Below are 24,841 nucleotides of genomic sequence, written 5' to 3' on the forward strand. Positions count from 1 at the left end.
AACCTTGTGCAGAACATCCTGCCTTTCCTCAGAATACATTTCATTCTTGCATAAAACACAGTACTGATAATAAGGCCATGCATATATTATTTAAGAGCTCCAATTTCTTCTCTCTCTGACCAGCACCAGAACTAAAGCCCAACATTCCTGTTCCTATAAACAAGAGTTAGATAGCAGCTTTAGCATAACAAGCTGCTTATTAGGGTTTCATTAATCCAGACTTGGAACACAGCCACTAATTAATGTGTTGACATTTTTTAAAGACCATATTTATCAACCATTTATACCTGAAATGATGTTGGAGAATGGAACAAATAACCTATATGAAGTAATTAATGCCAGCTGGTACATTCAGTTCTTAGCGATCTTGAAATCAAAAGCAGCGTTTTCTCTATAATGGAGAAACATTCAGGGTTATTCTGGCTACAAGGATTCCTTTAGCTCCTGTTTGAAATGCCTCTCTTTGGAAAGAGATTTGTTTGAACCATGCTTGACACTGCCCAGCAATGCATGTTCCCTTTTGGCCTCAAAAGGTGGTTGGGACTGTTTAATTGCTTTTACTGTTAAACTGTGCATTCCACTTCAGATTTGGATTTGAGGTATTCAGTTTGGCCATCGGTAGTGTCATGGCTTTATCTGCTAGACTGAAGTGTCCTCTATCAAATTTCTGTAGTTGCAGCCCAGAGTTGTCTTTCTGATAAATGCCACCAACCCTCTTCATTGAGCATGTTTCAAGACAGACACATTTCTTGTGTTTGCAGTTCTTCTTTCAAATCTATCTAGCTGTTTTCCCATATCCATCTTGTCTTACGAAGCTAAGTATAGACCCAGCACCCCAGCATCAACAACATAAAACCTCCAAATAAAATGGTACAACTGCTTATTTTCTCCTTGATACTGGGCCTATTTACACAAATACTGCATTAGCTATGAACATAATATTGAGCTAATTATCACGTCCAATCCAACTCAATGAGGTCTCAGTATTTAACTAAGAGAAATACATGTCTGTTGCATTCACCGAGTCAGTCACTGCATCTGGATCAACAGAAATATATTTGCAAACAGCATTTCAGTGAAGGCGTGTTCTAGACTAATGTATGGCAGCGCAGAGGAGGCAGTCTGGTTTGAAACCCGCTAGTAAAGCCTGGCTTCGGAAGCATCAAGCAGCTCTTCTGCTCCATTCTAACAAAATAATGAGGTTTTAAATGGTATTAGGGTTTACAGCCGTCTGGCATGGATAGTGAGTGCTAGCAGCTGAGTTAATCTGACAACTCTGTGTGTAATTCTTGTGTGTTGTGGTAGGGTGTGACAAAAAATTTAAATTGCTAAACCCTTTCTCAGCACTCTGTTCTTGTCGTGCACAGGTATGTGTCCCTTGAGGTGGCAAAGCCAAAAAAGGGGGATGCTATGCTCATCCCACTGGTGACAAGCCAAGAAAGGGAATGCTACACTCATCCCACTGGTGACTAGCCAAGAAAGGTGGATGCTACGCTCATCCCGCTAGTGACAAGCCAAGAAAGGGGATGCTATGCTCATGCCACTCGTGTCCAGCCAAGAAAGGGGGATCCTACGCCCATCCCGCTAGTGACAAGCCAAGAAAGGCAGATGCTACACTCATCCCACTGGTGACACGACAAGAAAGAGGGATGCTATGCTCATCTCCTGGTGACAAGCAGAGAAAGGGGGATGCTATGCTCATGCCACTCGTGTCCAGCCAAGAAAGGGGGATGCTGCGCTCATTCCACTGTGACCAGCCGAGAAAGGGGAATGGTACACCCATCCCACCGGTGACTCCAGCGCACACCTCCTTCCCCAGCCCTGCGGAACCCGCCGAGGCGGAGAGCATCACACCCCCGGTCCCCGCGGTCACGGCAGCCTTCGGGGCGGGGCTGCGGGGCGGGGCGGCGGTGACAGCCGGGGAGGGACCCGGTGGAGGTGCGGCTGCCGGCTGCTGCGCCGCGTCCCACGCCTGCTTCGCCGCTCCGTTCGCATCGGCGGGTCCCTCCCGCGGGGGAGAAGCGGAGCAAGGGCGTGGGTGAGCGGGGGCGGCGCGGAGGACGGGGGGGGCGAGGGAGGGAGGGAGGATGGATGGATGGATGGATGGATGGATGGATGGATGGATGGATGGATGGGAGGGTGGGTCGGTGCATGGATGGATGGATGGATGGATGGAGGACGCTGCCCTCAGAGACTCTGATCACGCGCGGTGCCCGGGAGGGAAGAGTGCAGCTCGGGGTGGGGCGTGCCAGTCTCCGCTCGCCCCTCCGTGCCGGTCCTCTGCCGGGCGGGGAGAAGCGGCTCCTGCGCGGCACAGCCGCGCCCCGGCTGGGCGATGTCTGGGGAAGCTGCGGGAGGAGCGGGGCCGGGCAGCCCGTACCCCTGGCCGGGGGGGCAGGAGGAGACGGGGAAGCCCCCGGCGCTGCCCGTGCTCAGCCGTCCCTGCGGGAGGACGGGGTCCCTGTGCGGCGCATCCCGGCCCCGCTCCCCCCTCCCGCTGGGCTTCACCTGCGGCTCAGATCTCTCTTGCAAGCCGAGCCCTGCTTTCCCGACAGCAAATCCGAGGCCTCCCCTTTGGAGGGTTTGCAGGATGAGGCCTTTGTGGGTCTTTTTTTTGCAGGGTGTTGTTTTTTTTTTTTTTTGCTGGCTCTTATTTACATAATATCTCTGCTTAAGTGTGACCTCTTCCCTAATTGGAGGCTTCCTTTCCGTTTTCTATGGCAACGCTACGGAACGGATCACTCCGGGGGGTTGGATGAGAGGAGTAGCTGCACACAGTGTAATTTCTGTTTATTGGTTTGTCCCAGTGAATGGGTGAGATTTTGAGAAAAGTTCTCACCCTCAGCCCTTAAGGCAGCAGTTAGGCCTGTAAATCCCCGCAGATTTGCGGGATCTCTATTTAGAGAGATGATGGAGCAGACACAGGTTTAGCAAACAGTCGAGAACTATTTTTGCTATGTATTTACAGATAATCTGTCATATATTACTGGCCTGACTGATGATATACATATACTGCACTGTCTAATCAAACAGTCCTAAGAAATTATGTTAATTTAAACAGATGGGATTGATTATTTTTTTATTATTCATACAGTTATGAGAATGAAATCTAATAATTCATACAGTTATTAGAATGAAATCCTAGCAAATTTCATAAGGCGGAAGAAAATGAGTCCCACTTGATTTCCAGGTTCCTTTTGCTCCCCGAGATCCCTGCCCTGTGCTTAGGACCCATCATGTATACACAGCAATGTCTTTTCTTACACGATTGGTCTCACTGACAGTAAGCATGATGTGCATATGTATTTATGCAGGAATGGGATTCTGTGATGCTTATTAGGGTCTTCTGTGTTTCATCTCTGTGAGAAGCCTGGTTTGGGTTTATATGGTTTGAGGCGACTGTGCTTTGTGTTGGTTTTCCAAAGCCTGCTGACAATAAATAGTTTCTGATTGTAAGACACGCTAATTCGCAGTGCATTTAGGCAGGAGGGTTTATATGAAGACTTTCAAATTCTGCTTAATTATTTTTTAAGACGGTGCTTTTGTTCTGCATTGAAAATGTGCATGCCTCACTATTAATAATGCTAAAAATAGTTAATGTAATACAGGAGCTGTGGTATTCTGTGGGGCTTAGAACATTTGATTTCAATCTCTGCTCTGTTTGTATTTCTCAGCCCGTTGGGATGACTTCGTTTCTTGTAGCTGAGGTAGTGTGGATTCTTTTGGGATTGGAGTTTTTGGTTTTGGGTGAGTGCTGGTAGTAAGGATGTTAATGTGAAGTCATTAGGTACATTGGAGTTAAAAACAGAAGGGTCAAGGATGTTGGCTTTTATAGAACAGGTGATTCTTTTTATGGGTGGGGAGATCAGCTCTTTGGAGGGGTACTCTGCAAGTTTAAGGAGGCCATCTCTTAGAACTCCATCGTTGAGGCACTGGGGCTCTACGTGATGAGATACTAGTACTGCAGGCGGCCAGTGGTATAGAGATTTGCCCCACATTTTTAAGTTCTCCCGCGTTCAGATAAAGGTGGGGTTTTTTTCTTTCTTTTTGGAAATGCTCTGAGCAATGCTTACTCTCTGCTTAAATGTATGTGCTTTTATAGTCTTAGATTGTTGTTATGGGTACATAAGAGTTGGAAATGTCCTCAGAAGAGGCCATAGGTTGAACCTGAGGTAAAAATGAGGCTTGAATTGGAAGAGATGTGCTTCATTAAAATGTGAATATCCATACACAGTGATAAAATAGAGGTTCCCCATTATGATTGTTCTCTTAGAGGTTTGTTTTCCATAGTTAATATTTGTGTCCCCAGCACCATCTTTGTTACAGTTTATCCCAGCTCTGCTATCAGTTCTGTTGTTAGATATTATCAGCGTGTAAATGTTTATAGTTATTTTCATGTATAGATTTTTTTTTTTCTGTTGAACATTTTGATTAGACTATGACAGAAAGTAGGAAATGTAGGAAATAGCAAGTATATTGAGGAAATAAATGGGCCTGGGCCACATTTATGGACTGTGTAAGGCCAGCTGGAGGTGGCATAAATGCATGTCATGGAACAGAATATAATGAATAATGTGAGGCTGGATTGCCTTTCTGTATAGAAGAAAGGTTAGTTACATGCTGCCACCCCCTAAGAGGATATATGGACATGTACCACTGATTATTGTTTCTCAATTCATATAGTCATTTATTAATTTTGAACTGAGCTTGCTCTGCCGTCAAGGAAATAGACCATTAATCCTCCTTTATGTTCTTGCATGTAATCTTTATTTTTTGTTCTCTCAACTTTCATTAACTTTATTCTGCTTCATTTTTAAAAGTCTTAATTGCAGCTTTGTGTACTCATATTTGCAAACACATTCCACCTCTTTTGTTTTTAATTAAAAAAAATTCCATATTTAGAACTGTTGCTGATTTGTGGTACTTATTCCAATGTTACACAGGAAAATCAGTTTCACAGTCATTGTATCATTGTTTATTAGTTTATTCACATGTTAAAATAAAATATTTTGGTTAACTCCTGATCTAAAGCAGTGCTTTTTTCCATCTTGGGAAGGCTTTCCTCTGTATGCAAATTTTGTAGCTAATTTCTTTTTAGCTTTTGCCATGATTTTTTGAATTATAAAACTGTCAGCTCTAACTTCAGTAATAGGGAAAATATCTATAGTGGTTCTATAAAAACAGTATAGATCAATTCTCAGTGGGACAAAATGGAATAGTAGTAGTGTTTAAACTTATTTTTAACTCATTCTTCTTCAGTGGTACTTCCACTCATTGCACATTATTATAAATCATGGAACTATTTTTTAGCATATGGAATGCTTTCATAGGCCTTTCCTTGATATCAGTAAAGCTTTGAGTTAGTTAGTTCCTTACTTGCATTATTCCATCTGTTCTCTCCATTTGTGTAATAAGGTTTAAGAGAAGCTTCTGCTATGTGCTGTGATAGATGAGGTTGTCCTCTTACACCTCAACCCAGTGCCAGGCTCAGATCTGGTATTTCTTTCCACCGCTTCGGTTGAATTGGACTTCTTCTTTCCTTACCATATAGGCTCTCAAACACATGTATGCACACACAGGCAAATGAAAACCCAAATGTATTTGGAAAGCTCCCATCTGCAGCTGTTAGTTTAGGTTAGGCTTGGAGTGGCAAAGCTGCTTGGTGTAATGAGGAATACAGTGAAAGCTTGTTTTTCCTGTTATTTTATTTCTGCTGGTATTTTAGGCACAAAAACTTGTAGTCAGTGTGTATCTTGTTAACAGTTGACAATGGGAAATTATACATCAATAAAGATAAAGCTATAGAGTGGCAATTTCTAATTTTTCTAAGGTACCCCTCTGGTTTTGAGAGGGATGCCTCATACATATTAAATAAAAACATATAAGCATATACTTAGGAAGTTGTTCTAGTGCTGTCCTAGTAGCACGCTGAATAACCTCATTAACTGTGGTGAAAGTCTGAAAGTTAAGCAAAAATAACTTCAGTGGTGAGATGTTTAGAAATAGGAGATAGATGGTTTTATATTGGTTGTGTCCTACTCAAAAAGCACAGTCCATATTTGTTTGGTTTGGTTTATTTTTAGTGGAAAATTGTTGAAGAGCATCTTCATTTTGGTTTGACGATGACAAGAGAACTTTGTGTAAATACTACTATTTTTTTTTCTTTGCAGATGTTTTTAAAAACCTGTTTATTTAGTCTGTGAGCTGGCATTCTGTAATCAGTGTAAAATTAAGAGGGGAGCTATTTATATTATCAGATTAATGTGTACTTGTTCACATGTTGCTTGCTTGTTCCCTACTCCATGCTGGATGTAGCCATAACTGTGGAAGGATCAAGACGTGTCTCATAACTCTTTGACATTTCCTGCTCTGTTTTCTTCTTGTTTTTAGACTACCTTTACTGGAATTTTGCCTGTTCGCTACCACCTTTCTTGAAAGTAAGGAAAATGGGAGCTATTTCAGAAAGTATACTGTTCATATTTCTCAGGGCCATTTTAACTTAAGTTTCATCGTCTTGCATGAGTAGCAGTTGTCATCCATTCCACTTGTGTTTGACAAGATGTTAGTATTGAGCATTTTTAGTTGCTCTTACGATAGCTGTAACCTTTCTGTTCAGTACGGAAGCGTCATTACTGTCACCCGGCTGTATTTTGCAGTTTCACTTTTGATTCGGCAGTGATGTTCAGCATGTGCTTCCTGGCTGTAATCTCAGTGGTGTTCCTTTAGCTAAGGTAAAGGTGGTTGTCAGCATTCGTTATGGGCATTGTCTGCTTATTTGATTGCTTTGACTTCGCTGTGCAGGTGAAGAGGTGACTTCTTCCTCCCTCCCCTTTGTGAATATAATACATCCATGTTTAATCCTGTATTTATTTATTTTAAGATGAAGTGAGCTATGTGGCATATTGGTGTAATTGAAACTGAAGTATTATGATCATTGTTTTTATTATTTGTATGCTGAGAATAAGAATGAGCCACTGCCGAGCAATCTTCCTTGGGTTCTTCTGAAATTACCTTATTTCTCTTCTTTAATGATCAAAACAAGGAACATCTATCTATCTGAAGTAGTCCTATTTTAATAAGACTTTTCAATATGTCAGTGTATATGAGGCTGAGATTTCATCTTCTTTTTCTTTTTTTTGTCTGAAGCAGTATCCAGCATCTGGTAACTGTTTATTTACTGCACCATAATGCTTCTGTTTATGCTAAGAAACTGTTGTCAAATATTTTTGATTTCTTCTCACTAGCTTTCATTTGAACTGCCAAGCAAAGATACAAACCTTGTTTTCTTGTGAACTTCTAATTTTCTGAACAATCTTGTTCTCCATCTTTATAAATCCTTGCGGCAATGTGATGCACTTGCACACTGAGTCTAATCAGGACACATTTCTGGGGTGAAGGTTTTACTTTGAGACAGTGATTCCTGTTCTGTTGGAGCCTCTAAGCTGCAAGTACTTATGGTTTTGGAGTAGTTCTTTTATGTAGCTCTTCCTGCACGGCAAGAGGTTAACAGACTGTGATTCCTGTCAGGATAGAGAGAGGGTATTGTGATGTGTAGCTTCTCTAAGTTGCTTAGAAATGAGCGAGAAAGCCTCAAGAATGTAGCTTTTTCCCTATCAAGGTATAAAGCACCACTTTCACAATGTTTTCACCTTATGTTAATGTACTTTGAGTCACATCTTGGCATTTCCCATAGAGCAGATCATGTCTTAATCATTCATTGCTAAATTTGTTAGGTACAGACTATATTATAATTATACTCTTGTTAATTTAGTGTAACAGACCTTTATATCTTAAAGAAGAATCCAGTAATTTTTTCCACTAATTTCCTTTTCTGGACTCTCTGTTTCTTAAACCCAAAAGAATGATCTGCAAGTGCATTTTATCCCAGCTTTTTATATGGATGTTCTTTGAGACTTACTCATTTTAAGAAAGGTAAGAATGAAAACCTATCTGCACTATGTCAAAAGAAAATAGTTCAGCTGACCAATAAGGATGATGGTCTTAATTCTCGCAAATGCAGACTTCGGCTTCACTGGTAATTATTCTGCTAGCTTTTGCATCAAGTTTTGGCCACTACCACATAGGAGGATGGAATGCTGTGCCCCACACTTAGTGTGTGTTCTGGTAATGCTCCATCTTTTAATAAAACAGCAAACTCTTACTAAAAACTTTAATTACATTTGCTGTAGCCTGACTTCCTACAGAAATGAGACTTAAATGCTTCTGCTCTCTCTTAGTCCCTTATGACTAATTTTTGCATTTGTTGGCCAATATGAAACTGCATTTGTAAGAAGGGTTTGAAGTCTCAAAGATAAAGCTCCTGCTTGACATAATTTAGCCCCAGCCAGCAGCAAAGTATCGTGCAGCCATGCGCTCGCCCACCTCCCGCTGCCCCGACCTTAGGGAATGAGGAGGAGAATCAGGAAGTAAAGTAAATGTCATGGGTTGAGATAAAGATGGTTTTAATAGACCAATAAAAGAAGAGAGAATAAGAGCGACAACAAGAAATATAATAGAATATGTTAAAATACAAACACTCACTGCACGATTATTAGCCCATCTCAAGCAGTATTTTCAGTGAGCAGAACTCACGATGTGTATACTTGACTGGGAAGGATAGAGGAGCCTCTTTGGTTTTAAACCAGTTTCATTTTTTAATGGTATTAACACATTGCAGAGACTATAAGTTACTATGAAAAGTGAATATTTGGGGACTATTTCTTTTATTCCTGACATCTCATTATACCCCATTATTCGTGTTTTCTGGTTTGCTGTTGTTTATTCATTTGTTTGTTTTGATTGGTTTATTTGTTTTTAATGAACTACGATTTTATGTAAGACTCTCAGGAATTTTTAGGTTATATGCTCTACCAGCTAGGAAGTCAGGGCTAATACTACCTCTTGCAGTAAAACCCAAAGATTTCCTTAATTCATCTAATTTACCAGCCCTGCCTTTGTGTTAATAATAAATATTCTGTAAATGTATTGGGTTTTGCAGTTTTTTTTTTTTATTGTCCACTGTGTAAGAAGGCCTGAAATATTTTTTTCTTCTACTTTTTCTTTTTTCCCATCTTTTACCTTAACCTTTCCTTCATGACTTCTAAGCTAGAAGATAAATGGCTATTTCTGCACCACTGTGGGTAACCATGACCAGAGCCATGGTCAGACATATCTGAGCTAGATTTAGTCAGTCTATTAAGCTAGCTATTAGGAGTCTAGCTATTGAATGGCAAAACAATAGTTTTTAAGAGTAAGAAAAATAAATGCAGAGAAATTTTGTGTGTTTTCACAAATGTACACTCAGAAAATACTAGATTAATATACAGATAAATGTTTGTGGAGACAGTATGCACAATGAACTGAATGGAATAGAAGGTTCTTCCATACTAGCACTCTGTAATAATATCATCATAATGCTAGATTATGCTTTAAGAGGGGATGTATTGGAGATGTGTCTGATTTCAACAATGTTTGAGCTCTAAGCAGAATACTTAGTGTACTTATTGTATATATTGTCTGGGAGCTGAGAGAGGCTAATCCTTCAAAGAAGAGAAAAGCAACATAGGATTCTGATTATTTGCTGTTTCCTCACACAAAACCTAGGAATATCTGAAATTTTTAGAGAGGTGTCCGCATATCGCTATAGGTAATAAATACTGTTCATTTCTTACAGATCTGTAAATCTAAAATCCTCTCAGGTGTTGGTAAAGCAAAGCATTAAATACCCTGATTATCAATGACAATAATTCTCATGTGCAGAAAAAGCAAAATATACTGCAAGTTTCTCTTTCATATCTAATATATCTAGCTCTTGTGCATCTGATGCATAAATGCATTACTGATTCAGCTGCTGCAATCAGCTGTAACTGGCATGCAGAGTAAGGGAGCTGGAAAAAATCCATGGTCCTGCGCTGGAATGCTGTAATTGCCAGCTCTGTACAGGGAAGCAGGACCAAATGCATGAATCTATTGCTGTGTGAAGCTTAGATCTGCAGAATAACTATCCTGCTCTAGTTATTTCAGATTTCAGATGCCCTGGAATAACCTCTCTGTTTCTTGAGATTATTTTTAGTTGTATATAAATGTATTGGGAGAGGGAAAAATTAAAATAAATTGTGTGTTCTGAGCTGATTGTAAGAGAATAACTATTTTGATGGCCAGTTTTCTAGTGAAAGCAAATCTGAAGAAGCTGTGTGCTAAGTTGGTAAGCCAGTATTTGTGAGAAAGATGTAGAAGGAGATGAGCGAGTTAAAAGAATATGCTACAGAGAAAATAAGAAAGAGTGGGTGTCTATGTAGGCAGCTTTGTTGATGGCAAAATGCTACATGTTCTTATTTTGCTGTGTGCTTTTTCATGGTGGAGGAATGACGTTCTGCACAGTTTAAGCCATGTCATTCTGTTTTCTGCTATAAGTTTTTTTTTTTTTTTTTTTTTATGTAGGGAAGGAATCATTAATTTAAGGCTTAGATCTCTTATTTAGTAATGGAACTATACAATGGGAAGCTCATGGTTTTTGAGAGTTCTTGAATGACACAGACCATTTTTTATTATTCCTGTTCTGTAGTGCACCAGATGCACCCACCCCACAAGTAATAAAAATCTTGTTGTGGCTTCTCTCCTGCAATGGTTGTGGTTTTTAAATGGAAAAAAAAAAACCCCTCTTGGTACTGATGGGTTTCATTCCAATCTCAGATTCATGTTGTGCAGACCATAGCTAACATCCACGTATCCATCAGCTTTATTGCATGGGTTCTGGATTTTCACTGGGTGTAAATACCAACTAGGCTAGGCAGAGAGGTTGAGTGTAATAGTTACAGTCGTTACAGCTGTGACCAACAGCTTTACCTCTGTGCAAGGAAAGAACTGCTACGGTTTGGGGTTTACCTATGACCATGTCAAGCTGAGGTTCAAAGCCAGCTCTAGATCTGAGCTTTCTTTTCTGCAGGGTGTTAGTAGTGTTTGCTAATAAACAGCTTAGACTAAGCTTATAGTGTGGTGAGAAATATTGGTCTCAATGGGGCTGTCAGCTTAAAATAATGTTTTGGTTTTTAGCAATTTGCAGTTTCAAGCAAATCTATTAAATATCAAAGCTTCATTACTTAAGTAGTTCAATTAAATTTTGGACTTCTTTGTCTGGCTTTGTAATCTTAGAGTAGACTGGAAAATGCTATCATGTTTGTTCTTTACAAAGAAATGTGAAGAATTAATGTTTTTTTATTGCAAGGAAGAAAAATTTGTAGCATTTCTAATAACATTGTGTTCCATGGGGCCAGATGTGGCCAAACGTGTATCATTTTTGCCTTGTGTGTGCCTGTGGTGAAGCTATGCAATACATTGCAGAATTGATGCCTACATCACTGCAACTACCAAAGAAGCAGCCTGCAAGCGGGATCAGAGTTTGACTCTGCTTCTATTTCTGAGTATGTGTATGGGGATAGTTTCTGTACAGAGATTTGTTTCATCCTCTAATGTCAGAGGAGCCTGATCTGCTGATTCTGTGTTTGAAATAACTTGCTGTGTAAGTATGTCAAGGAGATAAGGCAAATAATTCCAGTGCAGGCATGTTCCTCAGTGGAGAGGGGCATTGTGGCATCCAAGGGAAAGCCCAGGGGAGCACTGAGACCCACCAGGAGCTGACAGGTCTCACGAGAGTGGCTGACAAGGCCTGGATGGGGCCACCTCCCACTCCCGCAGAAGGCAGCCCTGTGGAGCACTATCAACCAGGGCATGGCATTGTGCGGCAGTTTTGGCAGGAGGGGCATTCTAATGGCTGAGTGGGAGACTTGGAGGTACAGATAACCCAACAACTGGGCATTGTTCTGTGACCATCTGCACAGGTCATGGACACTCATCCTACCTGACTTTCAAGGCAGAATGCTGGGCACTTGTCTGAGAGCAAAGGGTGCAGCTCTGGCTGGGCGATCCGTACCATCTATGGATCCCTCTGTACTCAGCACTGGTGAGACCTCACCTCGAATACTGTGTTCAGTTCTGGACCCCTCACCACAAGAAAGATGTTGAGGCTCTGGAGCGTGTCCAGAGAAGAGCAACAAAGCTGGTGAGGGGGCTGGAGAACAAGTCTTAGGAGGAGTGGCTGAGAGAGCTGGGGTTGTTTAGCCTGGAGAAGAGGAGGCTGAGGGGAGACATTATTACTCTCTACAACTACCTGAAAGGAGGTTGTGGAGAGGAGGGAGCTGTCCTCTTCTCCCAAGTGACAGGGGACAGGACAAGAGGGAATGGCCTGAAGCTCCGTCAGGGGAGGTTCAGGTTGGATATCAGAAAAAAATTCTTCACAGTAAGAGTCATTGGGTACTGGAACAGGCTGCCCAGGGAGGTGGTCGAGTCGCCTTCCCTGGAGGTGTTTAAGGAACGGGTGGATGAAGTGCTGAGGGACATGGTTTAGGGAGTGTTAGGAATGGTTGGACTCGATGATCCAATGGGTCCTTTCCAACCTTGTGATTCTGTGATCTACCTGAGTGGTGGCTAATGCTTCCATGCAGCTGTGCTCAGGTGCAGGAGCTTCAAGGCAGAAGGCTGAGTTGCAGGAGGTGATGAGAAGGTTTCATAACAATGGGGAGGCTGAGAAGGATCTAGATAGCTGGTTCCAAATGCAGTCCGCTGTGGACTGAGAGGCCATGGCTAAACAGCCAGAAACTCCCCCACTGGCACAAAAAGGAATGGGCCAAATAGTCAGAAAAATGGAGCCTGCAAGGACAAGGACCAGCAAGAGGAAGAGGCTTCTGTATGAAGCCTGAGGTGCCCTTGTAGAATTGCTTCACTGCTTTGCAGGCTGAAGAGGATAGACCCATCGTATCAGGAGAGATGCCGATGCTGAGTAAGTCAGCCTGACCTGCCTCCTAGATAAAACCAGCGCAACTAGGAAAAGGCAACTGACTGGTGATAGTAGTAAGCAACTCTTTCTGGGAGGCATGAAGGTGTCCATTTGCCAACCTGACATGCTCCCTAGAGAGGTGTGCTGCTTACCAGGGGCTCATATCAGGGATATCACCAAGAGACTACTAAGCCTTGTACTGTCCACTGACCACTAACTGCTGCTGTTGTTTCACGAGGACACCAGTGATACAGCTGGGAGCAGTCTGAGAGGTATTGAAAGGGGTTGCAGGGCACTGGCAGCGATGGTAAGGGGCCCTGGAGCAGAGGCATTTTTTCATCGTTCCTCCTGGTCAAAGGTTTGAAGGGGTCGGTTAAATCTGGCGAATCAACAGGGCTGATGCCACAGCCAGGAGGGTGGCTACTTAGATGATGGGACTCACTCTGGGAAACCTTATCTAGTGGGGGCTCGTGGGGTCCATTTGTCAGAAAAGGGGAAGAGCATCATCAGTCATAGGCTTGCCTAGCTGGTGAAGAGGGCTTTAAAACAAAGTTGCTGGGGAAGGAGAACCACAATCCATCCCACTTTTACCAATCTGAATGCTAGTACCAGCAATAAATGCCCAAAGCGTGGAGAAGGATCACAGGCCAGCAAGAGAGCACCTGAAGAGCAACACAAAGGCATTTCAGCCCCTCCAGTGAGTAAGTCACCTTCACCAGGGGCCCATCTTAATGCCTCTATGCAAATACATGCAGCATGGGGAACGAACAAGAGAAGTCAGAGATACGTGTATGTCTGCAGGGCTATGACCTTATACGTGGTGGGATGGCTCCTGTTAATGCCGGAGTGGAACAATACAGGCTCTTTAGGAAGGACAGGCAGGGGAGATGAGGAGGGGGTGTCACCCTCTATGTTAGTGACCAGCTGAGGTGCGTGGAGATCCACCTGGGAGTGGATGAGGAGCTGAATGAGAGTTTATGTGTCAGGATTAAAGGGAGGGCAGGGACAGATGATGTGATAGTTGGGGTCTGCTACAGGCTGCCTGATTAGGAAGACCATATGGTTGAGGCCCTCTATAAACAGATAGGAACATCCTCACATTCACAAGCCCTGGTCCTCATTGGAGATTTCAACTGCCCTGGTTGGAAGGACAACACAGCAGGAAGTAAGCAATCCAGGAGGTTCCTGGAATGCACTGATGATAACTTCCTTCTCCAAGTGATGCAAGAGCCAACAAGGAGAGGTACTATACTGGACCTTGTTCTCACCAGAAGGAGGAGCTGATGTGGAATGCCAAGGGAAGCCTTGGCTTCAGTGACCATGAAATAGTGGCGTTCAGGATCCTTAGGCCAGCAAGCAGGGCACAAAGCAAACTCACTACTCCGGACTTCAAAAGAGCAGAGTTCAGCCTCTTCAGAGATCATCTTCATAGGGTACCATGGAATCAAGGCCAGGAGGGAATAGGGGACCAAAAAAGCTGTTTAATATTCAGGGATCACCTCCTCCAAGCTCAGGAGCAATGTATCTCATCAAAGAGGAAGGCAGACAAAATGCCAGGAGGCCTGCGTGGGATGAACAAGGAATTCCTGTACAAACTTAAACACAACAAGGAGGCCTACAGAGGATGGAAGCAAGGACAGGTAGCCTGGGAGGAATACAGAGAAATTGTCTAAGCAGCCAGGGATCAGGTTAGGAAGGCTAAAGCTCTGACAGAATCAAATCTGGCCACCATGTGAAGGCCACCAAGAAAAGCTTCTATAAGTTGTCAGTGGTAAAAGGAAGACTAGGAAAATGTGAGCCTCTCTGGAAGAAAAAGAAATACACGTTTATCCAGGATATGGAGAAGGCTGAGGTACTCAACTTTTTTTTGCCTCAGTCTTTACCAGCAAGTGCTCTAGCAACACAGCCCAAATTGCAGAAGGGAAAGGCAGGAACCCAGAGAATGAAGAACTGCCCACTGTGGGAGGAAATCAGGTTTGAGACTTTCTAAGCACCTGAAGGTGCACAATGCATGAAATGCATCCGCAGGTCCTGGGGGAACTGGAGGATGAAGTTGTTAAGCCACCGTCCATCATATTTGAGAAGTTGTGGCAGTCCAATGAAGTTCCCACTGACTGGAAAAAGGGAAACATAACCACATTTTTACAATGGGAAAAAAACCAAAGACCTGGGGAACTACAGGCCACCCACTCTCACCTCTCTGCCCAGCAAGATCACAGAGCAGATCCTCCTGGAAACTGTGCTAAGGCACCTGGAAAATAAGAAGATGATTGATGACAGCCGACATCGCCTTACTGAGAGCAAATAATGCATGAAAAATCTGGTCGCCTTCTATGATGGGATTACAGTGTTGGTGGATAAGGGAGAAGGGACTGTCATACACCTGGACATTTGGAAAGCGTTTGATGCTGTCCCATGTGACACCCTTGTCCCTGCCTTGGAGAGACATGGATGTGATGGATGGACCACTCAGTGGTTAAAGAATTGGCTGGATGGCTGCACTCAAAGAGTTGCAGTCAGTGTCTAGATATGCAAGTGGAGACCAGTGACAAATGGCATTCCTCAGGGGTCAGTGTTGGGACTAGCGCTGTTTAACATCTTTGGCAATATGGACAGTGGAATTGATATAGATAGACAGATTAGCATATACAGATTAGATTTCTTGAGTTTGGGAAGGATGCTACAAATAAGGCTTTGAGTTTATCAAAGCAACCTGTATGAAAAATGACATTTAGACTTTCTTCTTCAATGCTTCGCCTCATTGTGCTGCATACGATATACACAAACTCCTAGGTGACGGTGCTTATGAAATGGTTCAGCTCTGGCCATTACTGTGTAGTTGATGCTAATGACAAAGGATGCAACAAGATTTATGTCTCCCTGTTCCCCAGGTGGAGGTGCATCAAAATTAATATGTTTCATGTGAGCCACCAAGCCCATATGAAAATTACTGATAGATTGGAGACAGTGTACAATATTGCAACTTTAGAGGTGCATTCAAATGCTGTCATATTTAATGATTATTTTTCTGTTTTAAATTCAAAGAACTGGAAGTAATAGGCTAATCGCTGAATATGAGGGAAAATAGAAGGGAATTATCTTCTGCTTCCTTTTCATGTTGCTTTTCCACTTCTGCAAAGAGCATCTTTCCATGTTTCAGATGGTAGTTTAAGGCAATAAAATCTTGGCAACAGAAGTCTTCACAGAAGACTTGGATACCATGCAAGTTGTATTACATGAAGTGTTTACATTGCATTCTTACGGTGCAGAAACAGTGCCTTAATTGATAGATGCACCCCATGGTGGATTCACATTATGTCTTATTTCCACCACAGATCAAAATCTCTGATCTGTTTAAATGTAGTAGTTAAACAAGATAAGGGCTCAGATTGCCAGTCATCAAATCTGCTTTTCTATTCCCTATTCATAAGCTTTGCTTTCTTTTTTTTTGTTTTGCTAAAAAGGGGCCATTATTTGTTTTTCTTTCTGTCATCATATTTTTTGACAATTGTGTAAAAGAAATGTAAATTGTTTTTTCTTTGAGGCACCTCATTGTTTCCTTTGTGAAGAGCTAAATTAGTGGAAGTACTTTCCACCAGAGTATAGCCTTAGCTTTGCAGGGAAATAATTACCACTTGAAGCAAGGATACCATGTTTATGGTCTGCTGCCCATGTTTGGCTTTGGGAATACCATGTCTCCATTCCTGGTGTAGCCATTGTTCTCTGAATCTTGAAATCTGTGGGCTTGATATAGCAACAGAGAAAGGCATCCTATTTCTGTGGAGTAAATGTGATGATCTGAAACTACAGCTCTTTGGAATATATTTTTAGTGCTTTTCCTGTGTATATAGTGTTAGTAGACACAGTGTAAAGAAAGCAACTAGTGACACTGAAATTCAAATTTTTGTGCATTTATGATTTTTACATTATGATCATTTCTTGAGGTGATCTTCAAGCTAACAACCCTTGAAATATAGCTAAATCTAGAAACAGCAGGGACTGAAGTATGTGATAAAATGAGAAATCATAATAATGAATTCTTATTCTTTTTCTTGCTTTTTTCTTGTTTGTAGTTGGGCCTTTTGTTTCTTACATCACTGTTTTACATTTCATGGTGTGCTTGATTTCAAATAGTACTATGATTGTATTTGGTAAGGTGATTACTGTAGACAACTTGGTACAAAAAGTGTGTTCTGAAAAGCTCCATCCTTTTCCCTGCTTCATTTTATCGTCTATGATCTTAATGTGCTTCTTTTTAAGTACATCGTTTGTCACTACAGCTGTCTTGCAGCATGAAGGAGTGAACTAAACTCCTTTTAGAATTTCATTAATGCCACTTTTGGTCAGTTGACAGATGTTACCAAGTGACCGATGCTCGCCCTGCGCCCCGCTGATCCCCAAGTGCCATATGTGTCTGTGAGACAGGTGGCTGAATGCAGGACTCTCGTCTGGGGAAGCCTGACTCTCAGTGGATGCTCTCTGAAACATAAAGACATTTCTGAGATGAATGGGCATTCTTGTTGGTACATTTTTAAAGCAAAAAGAAAACACTGTGATAACTCACTTAACGTATAATTTAAGACCTAAAACACCTTTCAGTAATCATGTGTTCATCAACTTGTAAGTGTAGACATCTGCTCTGTCTACGAATGCACTAGTGTCAAAGAACTTACCAATTTCTTTACTTATCTATTTCCGTTGACTTCTTAGTCTCGGGAATCTCTTCTTAGTAGCGCTGTGGCTATATAGCAAATATAATACAAATAAAAATAAAACTTCTGTATCATAAGTGTGAGTTAACTTAGGCAGAAGTTTATTTTTAGGTTACGGATTATATTGATGATCAACATCTTTAACAAGAGTCTTCTTTGTGCCGTGCGGCAGATTTTTACAATGGAATTGTACTCTCATCATTAGGTTGACATGAAAGAGCAGGCAACTTGCTGGCAGGCATATCTGGGTTAGGATACAGTAACTCATTAGAAGCTCCTAAAACAGGATTACATAAATGGGACCCTATCTTCTCAGGTTAAATATAGTTCTGTAGTTTAATATGTGGCTACCATAAAGTCACCCTATACTGACCGACAGTACTAGTCTGACTTGTTCACCATTTCAGTGACATGCTTAAAACCAGAACAATATAAAACTTAATGAAATTCACAGGTGAATCTTTAATGGCATTCATTGTGAGTTTATTGCTGTTCTTTAGGGTAGAGTGGTTTTTTTGAATGAAAATATTAGTTAGTCAGATTGGGAAAAACTTGAAGCATATACAGCATACTTTAACCAAGTTATAAGAAGAATTTCTTACCTTTCTGTTTTAGGCTGTAATCTTGAAAGATACTTCAGCAAAAGTACAGCTAAGTTAGCTAGCTATAGCTAGCTATAAAAATCTACCAATTAAAATACATAATTTTGCAATATATCACAATCACGAGTGTAAAAGAAATTTAATTCCTTTTTCTTGAATACTAGATTACCTTGGCCTCTTAGAACCGCTAAATTTCTATTAAAACTGTGAACTGAGTCATGGACTTCTGGAAAGAATGCTCCTTAGAAAGATGTTGAATTTTATTTTGTATTACAACTCTATAAGTACTTAACTACTTGTATCATTATTAATAAGCACCATTTTATAGGGACATTATTCATCAGATTCTGGTTTCTATTCAAAACCGGATTTTGGAAAAAAATCACAAAGAAAACCCACAAAGGCTTTTTTCCAAACACGAGAGTTCAGGTAGGTTTTAAACAGTTTTATTAGTTTCTTTGCAGGGCCTCACCTTGACCTGCAGTCAAAATTTTCATATAGTTGGAAGGATGGATCCTTGTGTGTGTGTTTATATGGACCTGTGTATATTATTAGTTATACGCAGCAGTCGGACTGAAAAGATTCTTTCCAAGGCTTTGATTTAACTTTCCGGTCCTAAAAAGCCTGGTGTTGGCACGGTGAGGTTCATTCTGATGACATCGGTATTGATTAGCTGTTGGGTAAACAGCACAGTATTTGGTCGTGCTGAAGTCCAGTTTCTGTCTGTTATACTGAGTTGCATTTCTTAGTGTAGCATTGCTTTTTACATGTGGGGATACACCAGAGGTAAAGTTGTGTTCAGTTCCAAATATGAAGTTAGTGCCACGACTGCTAGGGGTGCATATGCACGTCTAGAAATGAGCACGGTTTGATGTGACTGAAAGCCTTAGCTGAAGATATGAAGAGCATAATTCATATTCATAATGCCTGTTAATTTCTTTCTCAGATAAGCTTGTGTAAGTCTGATAAGGTCATTTCATGTCCACCATATGCAGTCCAGTTATTAATTCAACCTATAGTATGAACTTGGTTGTTTTTTGGTTTGTTTTTTTTTTTAAAAAAATAACCCTGTTAGTAGCTGGGAATCTCAATCCTTCTATTACTTCACTGCAGGCAGTAAATTTGCTGGTTTTAATATGTTCTTGCATTCTAAATAGAGATTTTACATTAGCCAGTTAGTGAGGACATAAAAATAATTAATTTCACTCTCTTCACCTTACTAATGAAAAGGAAATTATTTACTGACCTTAAGTCTTAATTTTAAGGAGTAGGAGCTGCAGAAGTTATATTTGATATATGTAGAACAAACCAAGTTCTTGCTGGAGTATTTATGTTAGAAACACCTACCTGTTTTTATGACAATCTTCTAAAGACAGAAATAAAGTTTTTCTTATGTCATGCATTAGAAATGTCAAAGGCAAGCGCTCCGTTCTCAAAATTTAAGGATTGCAATTAAAAGCCAATGTTAGCTTAAACATTGCTTTTAATTTTGTCAGTATTGCAGCTTTTCACTCTTCTCTGCACCATGTAGGACAAATTTTTGACTGATAAATGTTTTCAGGGTACTTTTTTCTGGTGGGAGGAAGCTGAGATCTCATATAACGCTAATAAGAAAATATGCTGTTCTTGCTAAATAGCAATGATAATTTTGTACTTGAGACCAAGTGCACCTTGATAGAAGGTATTTTTACTCTATAAATAAAATATCCAAGATCAGAGCTGGATAAAAATGTTTCCTTTAAAACTTGTAGAGGGCAAATAGGGTTGGTTATTGCAACATAGAATTCTATTTCCATTGACTTTAAACTTTTTTTTAAAACCTCAGCTGTAAGGCAGGCAAAAGAAACCTAAAAATTGGAGAGGTTTTATTTTCCAGTCTCTTTCTTACAAACGCTTTAAAAACTATATATATATTTCTGTATTTTTCTGGTTTTTATTATTTTGCGAGGCACAAAGTACCATTTGGATGGACTTGTGAAAAAACACATATTCCCATAGTTAGCTAGTAAATTTTTAAAAATCTTGTCTTTTTGTTTACTTCTCAGAAAAACATCTTCTCAGATAGCATCTGAACATACAGTTAATATTTCCTTTGCTTCCTCTTGAATTTTAGTTCTATGGAACAAGGACCACCCTGTACTATTAATTCTAGCTTTGTTGCCAAGGCAATAAATGTGATAATACATCCAGTATGTTCTAGCATGTGTTAAAAGTATTGTAGACAGGTAACATATGCTTTAACAAGATGTGGCTCTGCTAGGTTGAGTCTGTCTCTCCTTGAGCTTTTTATGTCTACCAGCTTAGGTGATTTTATAGATGAGTTTTTTTTTCATCTGGACAAGATTCTTGCAGCATTTTAACAGCTGTATTTTTCATCCCTAGAGAAAGATAGCATGTTTTTTTGTACAAGTAGCCCCATTTTCAGCTAGGTTCTCTGAGCATGTCTGGAATTCCAAGTGTTAATAATTGTTAATGCTATTAATAATCTACTTTGTCCAGATTAAGTCTGAAATTGATTGCTTTTCCACTCATACCAGAACTGATGCTCTCCTTAGTGTGTTTGGTTAGATGTTTAATACTTTGATAAATGAAGTAGAAATAAGTAACATAATAACAAAATTATTTTCACACAAATTTTTATTTTGGAATATGTAAATAGATTTGCCCTCTGTAAGGTATTCAGCATCTCTTTTGCTGACAAGATATTTTTTAGGTGTTACTATCAGAAGTCACTTCATCTAATTTATGTTTTAAATTATTTACAGTGCAAGGTTTGCAAGAAATGCAATGCATGGCTTCGTGGTAGGGATGCAAATTCAGGAACTTCAAATTTAAGTTAGAAAAGTGGAGAGGAGCTGTTAAGACAATAGTTTGTAAGGCCAGTGGTAACAGAGCAGCTATATTTCTATCTGGAATTTCCTAGGCAGAAGAATGTGCAGATGTACTGCACTGAATTGTTATTTTTATTGAAGGTGGTTACTAAATGCGTCAGATGTATTGTTCATGGGCAGTAACTTTTATCTTCTTAGAAGTCTTGGCTTGCTCACTATGCATCACATATGTATAATGATTGAGTCCAGATCCTTTTTATATTGTTGGCAAGCATACAGATTCTTTCTAGGGAGGAAAATGAAATGTTCAGGTAAAATCCAGGTCATTGGCACCTTCCGTTGTGCTCTGAATGATCCTTGCTGTGAGACAGCCCTTCTCTAATGCTTTGTTCAGACTGCTCATATGGGTGTCTTGCTCTTCATGTTAATTCCACAATTATAATTCCACTGAATTAGAACACTTATTGACAGCACTTTATTAGTGTGAAATAAATTTTATTTTTCTGTTTATCCCTCTCTCAAGATCATCCTAGTTTAAATAGCACCTGTATACATCTGTTTATCTAAGGTTTTTTGCTAAGAAGGGTGCTCAAAATATCTAGAGGTGTTGCTCCATTATATTTTGAGAAGTCAGATTATGTAGTATTTGTAAATATACTGGGTCAGTGGGCATGACTGCATCATGGCCTAAATAGGTTTGTTTTTCCCCTTGGTTTCCTGAAATAGGAGGATACCCTTTTTTTTTGTTAATATTCTGACATCACAGTGACTTTATCAGGCCAGACAAGAAGAAAAGAACAGCAACATCATAGCACGTACATAGACCTTTCTGATTTATCTAAAAGTATGGATGACCAAAAAGACCAGCAGCTGAAATGTATAATTGGCTTAACATTGTGTATGTTACCTTTTTGTGTGCTGTCATAGTTCTGTAATTTCCAACACATTTTTGCTGAACTACTGACTAAAAGGTTTGCTCCAGTGCAGTGTGTGCTCCATCATCATTCTGAATTCCTTCTTCCCTCTGCTACAGTTCTTTTTTTATGACGCTTAGTCAAAAACTACATCCTTCTGTATTACTTTCACATTTTTAATTTCCTTGTAGGTGCATGAAGTCCTCTGAGCCAGAAGTTAGGAGAAATGCAGTTATATATGCATGCTCTGTTCTCAGCAGTCTTTAAGTTGGCACCTGTGGCCACTGTTGGAGCAGGACACTGTGCTAGATGAGGCTGGAAGCATCTGATGTGGTATGGCGGTTCTTAGCATCATGCGATTCGTCAGTCTTAGCGTAGTGCTTAGGAGAGGGCATTCTATAAATCCTGGATATAGTTGTCACCCATACCGGTAATTGATTTTATTAGAGTCATATAACTACAGGAATAAATGAGATAAATTACAGTGCAATTATAAGGTGGAAAGGGATAGAACAGAATGTGCTATAATAATAATAATAATAATAATAATCATCATCATCTTGAAAAAAAAAGTTGAGGGAGGGTACCTACAGATAGGAAGAGAGCAAAGGAAAGACTGGTTTTTTTCTTTTTCATAAAGAAGTAATTATATGCAATAAGATGACGGAGTTATCTTTGTATACGCATAAAGGTGACAGTGAAGTAGATCCACTTTAATGAACATCACAATATAGTCTTTGTGTATGACAGTCACTTGAAAATGCTGATCTGATCTGGACTGGGCTAAGCCGATGATTGTTTTTATGTTGAATTAACCAAGACAGATGCTAAGAATGACAGTTGAAGGTTTACATTTGAAGATTTTAAATAAAGAGTTATCATTTTCACTTTTTAATTTTACTTTCTCCTGACATAGAATCATAGAATAGTTAGGGTTGGAAGGGACCTTAAAGATCATCCAGTTCCAACCCCCCTGCCATGGGCAGGGACATCCCAGTGGATCAGGCTGTCCGAGGCCCCATCCAACCTGGCCTTGGATGCCTCCAGGGATGGGGCATCTGATTGGAGGTTTAGTACGTAGAAGTAGATAGAAAAGCTGAAAGAGGGCTCGTGATACAGTTTAGGCTACCATTTAATTGAAGCTTTGGAAGCCAACACTGCAGTTGAAAGAGGTTTTCCAGCTTCTCTGCCATGCCCCGCTGTATTTCCCTCTGCCAGTCTCCTTTGTGCTGGCTCTTGCATTTTTTCAGATTATGAGAGGACTTGGCTCCATCAGAGTCATAAAGGTTAAAGATATTGAGAAGGGAAAATGGCTCACTTTTAGCTAGGATTAGTTTCCTCTTTTGGCATACTACAGTTATGCTGGCTCAAGGTAGTCACAGAATTATTTCTTTTTAAGGTATTTATTGGCTTAAAGTGTTCATGAAACTATAGGCTCAACTGTGGCATGCTGCAGGGAGGGAATGAGCACTGTCGCTGTGCGCCATTCTAGGAGTTGCCTCTGATATTGCTGACTAAGAACTTCTGAGGTGATATTTTCATCAGCTACCTGCCTCAGCACTTATCTCTGTGTCCTATTCCTCTGCTTGTTTCTAGTTGTCACTGCTTCTGTGCCAGGTTCTGCACAACTCGGGCAGTAGATCCATGATCAACGGCAGTGTGTTGGAGTGGCTGACTGTCTCCAGGCTGCCACAGCAGCACAGGGTATACTTGTATGATCCTCAGTCGGTGCAAGTGAGGTCTACTGAGGCTACAGGGAAAGGCTGTGTTCACAGAGACATTGAATTACTTAATGTCACTGAAAACACTAAGCAATTCTTAAAATGTCTGCGTAGTTAGTAACTTCTACTCTGCAAATGCCTGATTTTGTGTGTCCATATATCAGGCTTTACATTTTTTCCAAGTTAATTAGATTTTCATTGTTAAACCAGTCGCTGTTCAGCTATGTTTAACCTAATCTGTGTCTCCAACAGAGACCGAGTCAGTAGGTGCGTCATACTGGTAAATTGGACGCCTTAGGAAATGCAAGTGGTGTAATTTTTGCTCAGAATTACAATGAGAGGAAGAGGTAGAGTCCTTTTCTAGCTGTAGAGCTGCAAAAGTCTTTTGTTCAAATCAGAAGCAATCCTAATGCAAAATATTATAGAATGCCAGCTCCCTTTTGAAACTAGGTCAGTTTGTATAAAATAATTAAAGATTTATTGGTCCTTAGGGAAGGACCTAGATGTCTAGACTGATGTTTGGGGTGTTCAGTGGAGAATAATGAATCACTCATTTGCTGGGCAAGCATCACAATCATAACTGTGTGAAGATCTGTTACAATACACTCTTCTGATTGCATCCTGAAGATAAAATTGATGCCTGCTTCATTTTAGAAGAAAAGGCATGGGGAACTGAACTACAAAAGAGGGTTTAAAGATGTAGTAAGTGAGGTTGTCTAACTTAGGAAAACTTCCTCTCAGAAATGCAGTTATTGCCTGTTTTCTGCTGAGAATTTTATGGAGAGGGAAAAGTAGACGTAGAGGAAGGGCCGAACCAAAGGCTGGATATTTCATTTCTCTTAGGTGATCAGCATCTAAATTGTGCATTTTGTGGTGCTGCAAATCCCTCTGCAGATCCACCCCCAAATAGTTAACTAAAATCGCTGTAACACAGTAACCAATTACGCATGGTGCAGCTTCCAGCAATTCAGCATGCTGCCATCTCAAATATTCAGAACAAACTTGAAAATTATTTTAGAAGCCATGTCTGTTTTCTTCCTTCTGAATATCAGCTTCTGGACAGAATTGAAAACACTGTTCATCTCCGAGAGTAGCTTAAATGACAGTAACTTGAATGCTGGAGGTACCGATGACCTAAAATGTTTGTTCGCTTCTGGCTGTTTTTAATGTACTATGCAACTGGAATAGCAGAGCCACAATTAATAGACAACACCATGAATAATGTCAAA

The 24,841-nt window shown here is 40.5% G+C and overlaps 1 protein-coding gene across 2 annotated transcripts in view; it reads left to right on the plus strand.

Annotated features, from left to right (window-relative positions):
- Nucleotides 1-1,909: 1,909 nt before the first annotated feature.
- The window catches only part of JAKMIP1 (janus kinase and microtubule interacting protein 1), a 148,891-nt gene continuing 125,959 nt past the window's right edge, over nucleotides 1,910-24,841 (plus strand). For both annotated transcript variants that reach the window (XM_054066456.1, XM_054066457.1), the window contains exon 1: nucleotides 1,910-2,038. The gene's annotated coding sequence lies outside the window, so the exon portion shown is untranslated. The remainder of the gene's footprint in view (nucleotides 2,039-24,841) is intronic.

Source organism: Cuculus canorus, chromosome 4 (assembly GCF_017976375.1).
Source record: "Cuculus canorus isolate bCucCan1 chromosome 4, bCucCan1.pri, whole genome shotgun sequence".
Lineage (NCBI taxonomy): Eukaryota > Metazoa > Chordata > Aves > Cuculiformes > Cuculidae > Cuculus > Cuculus canorus.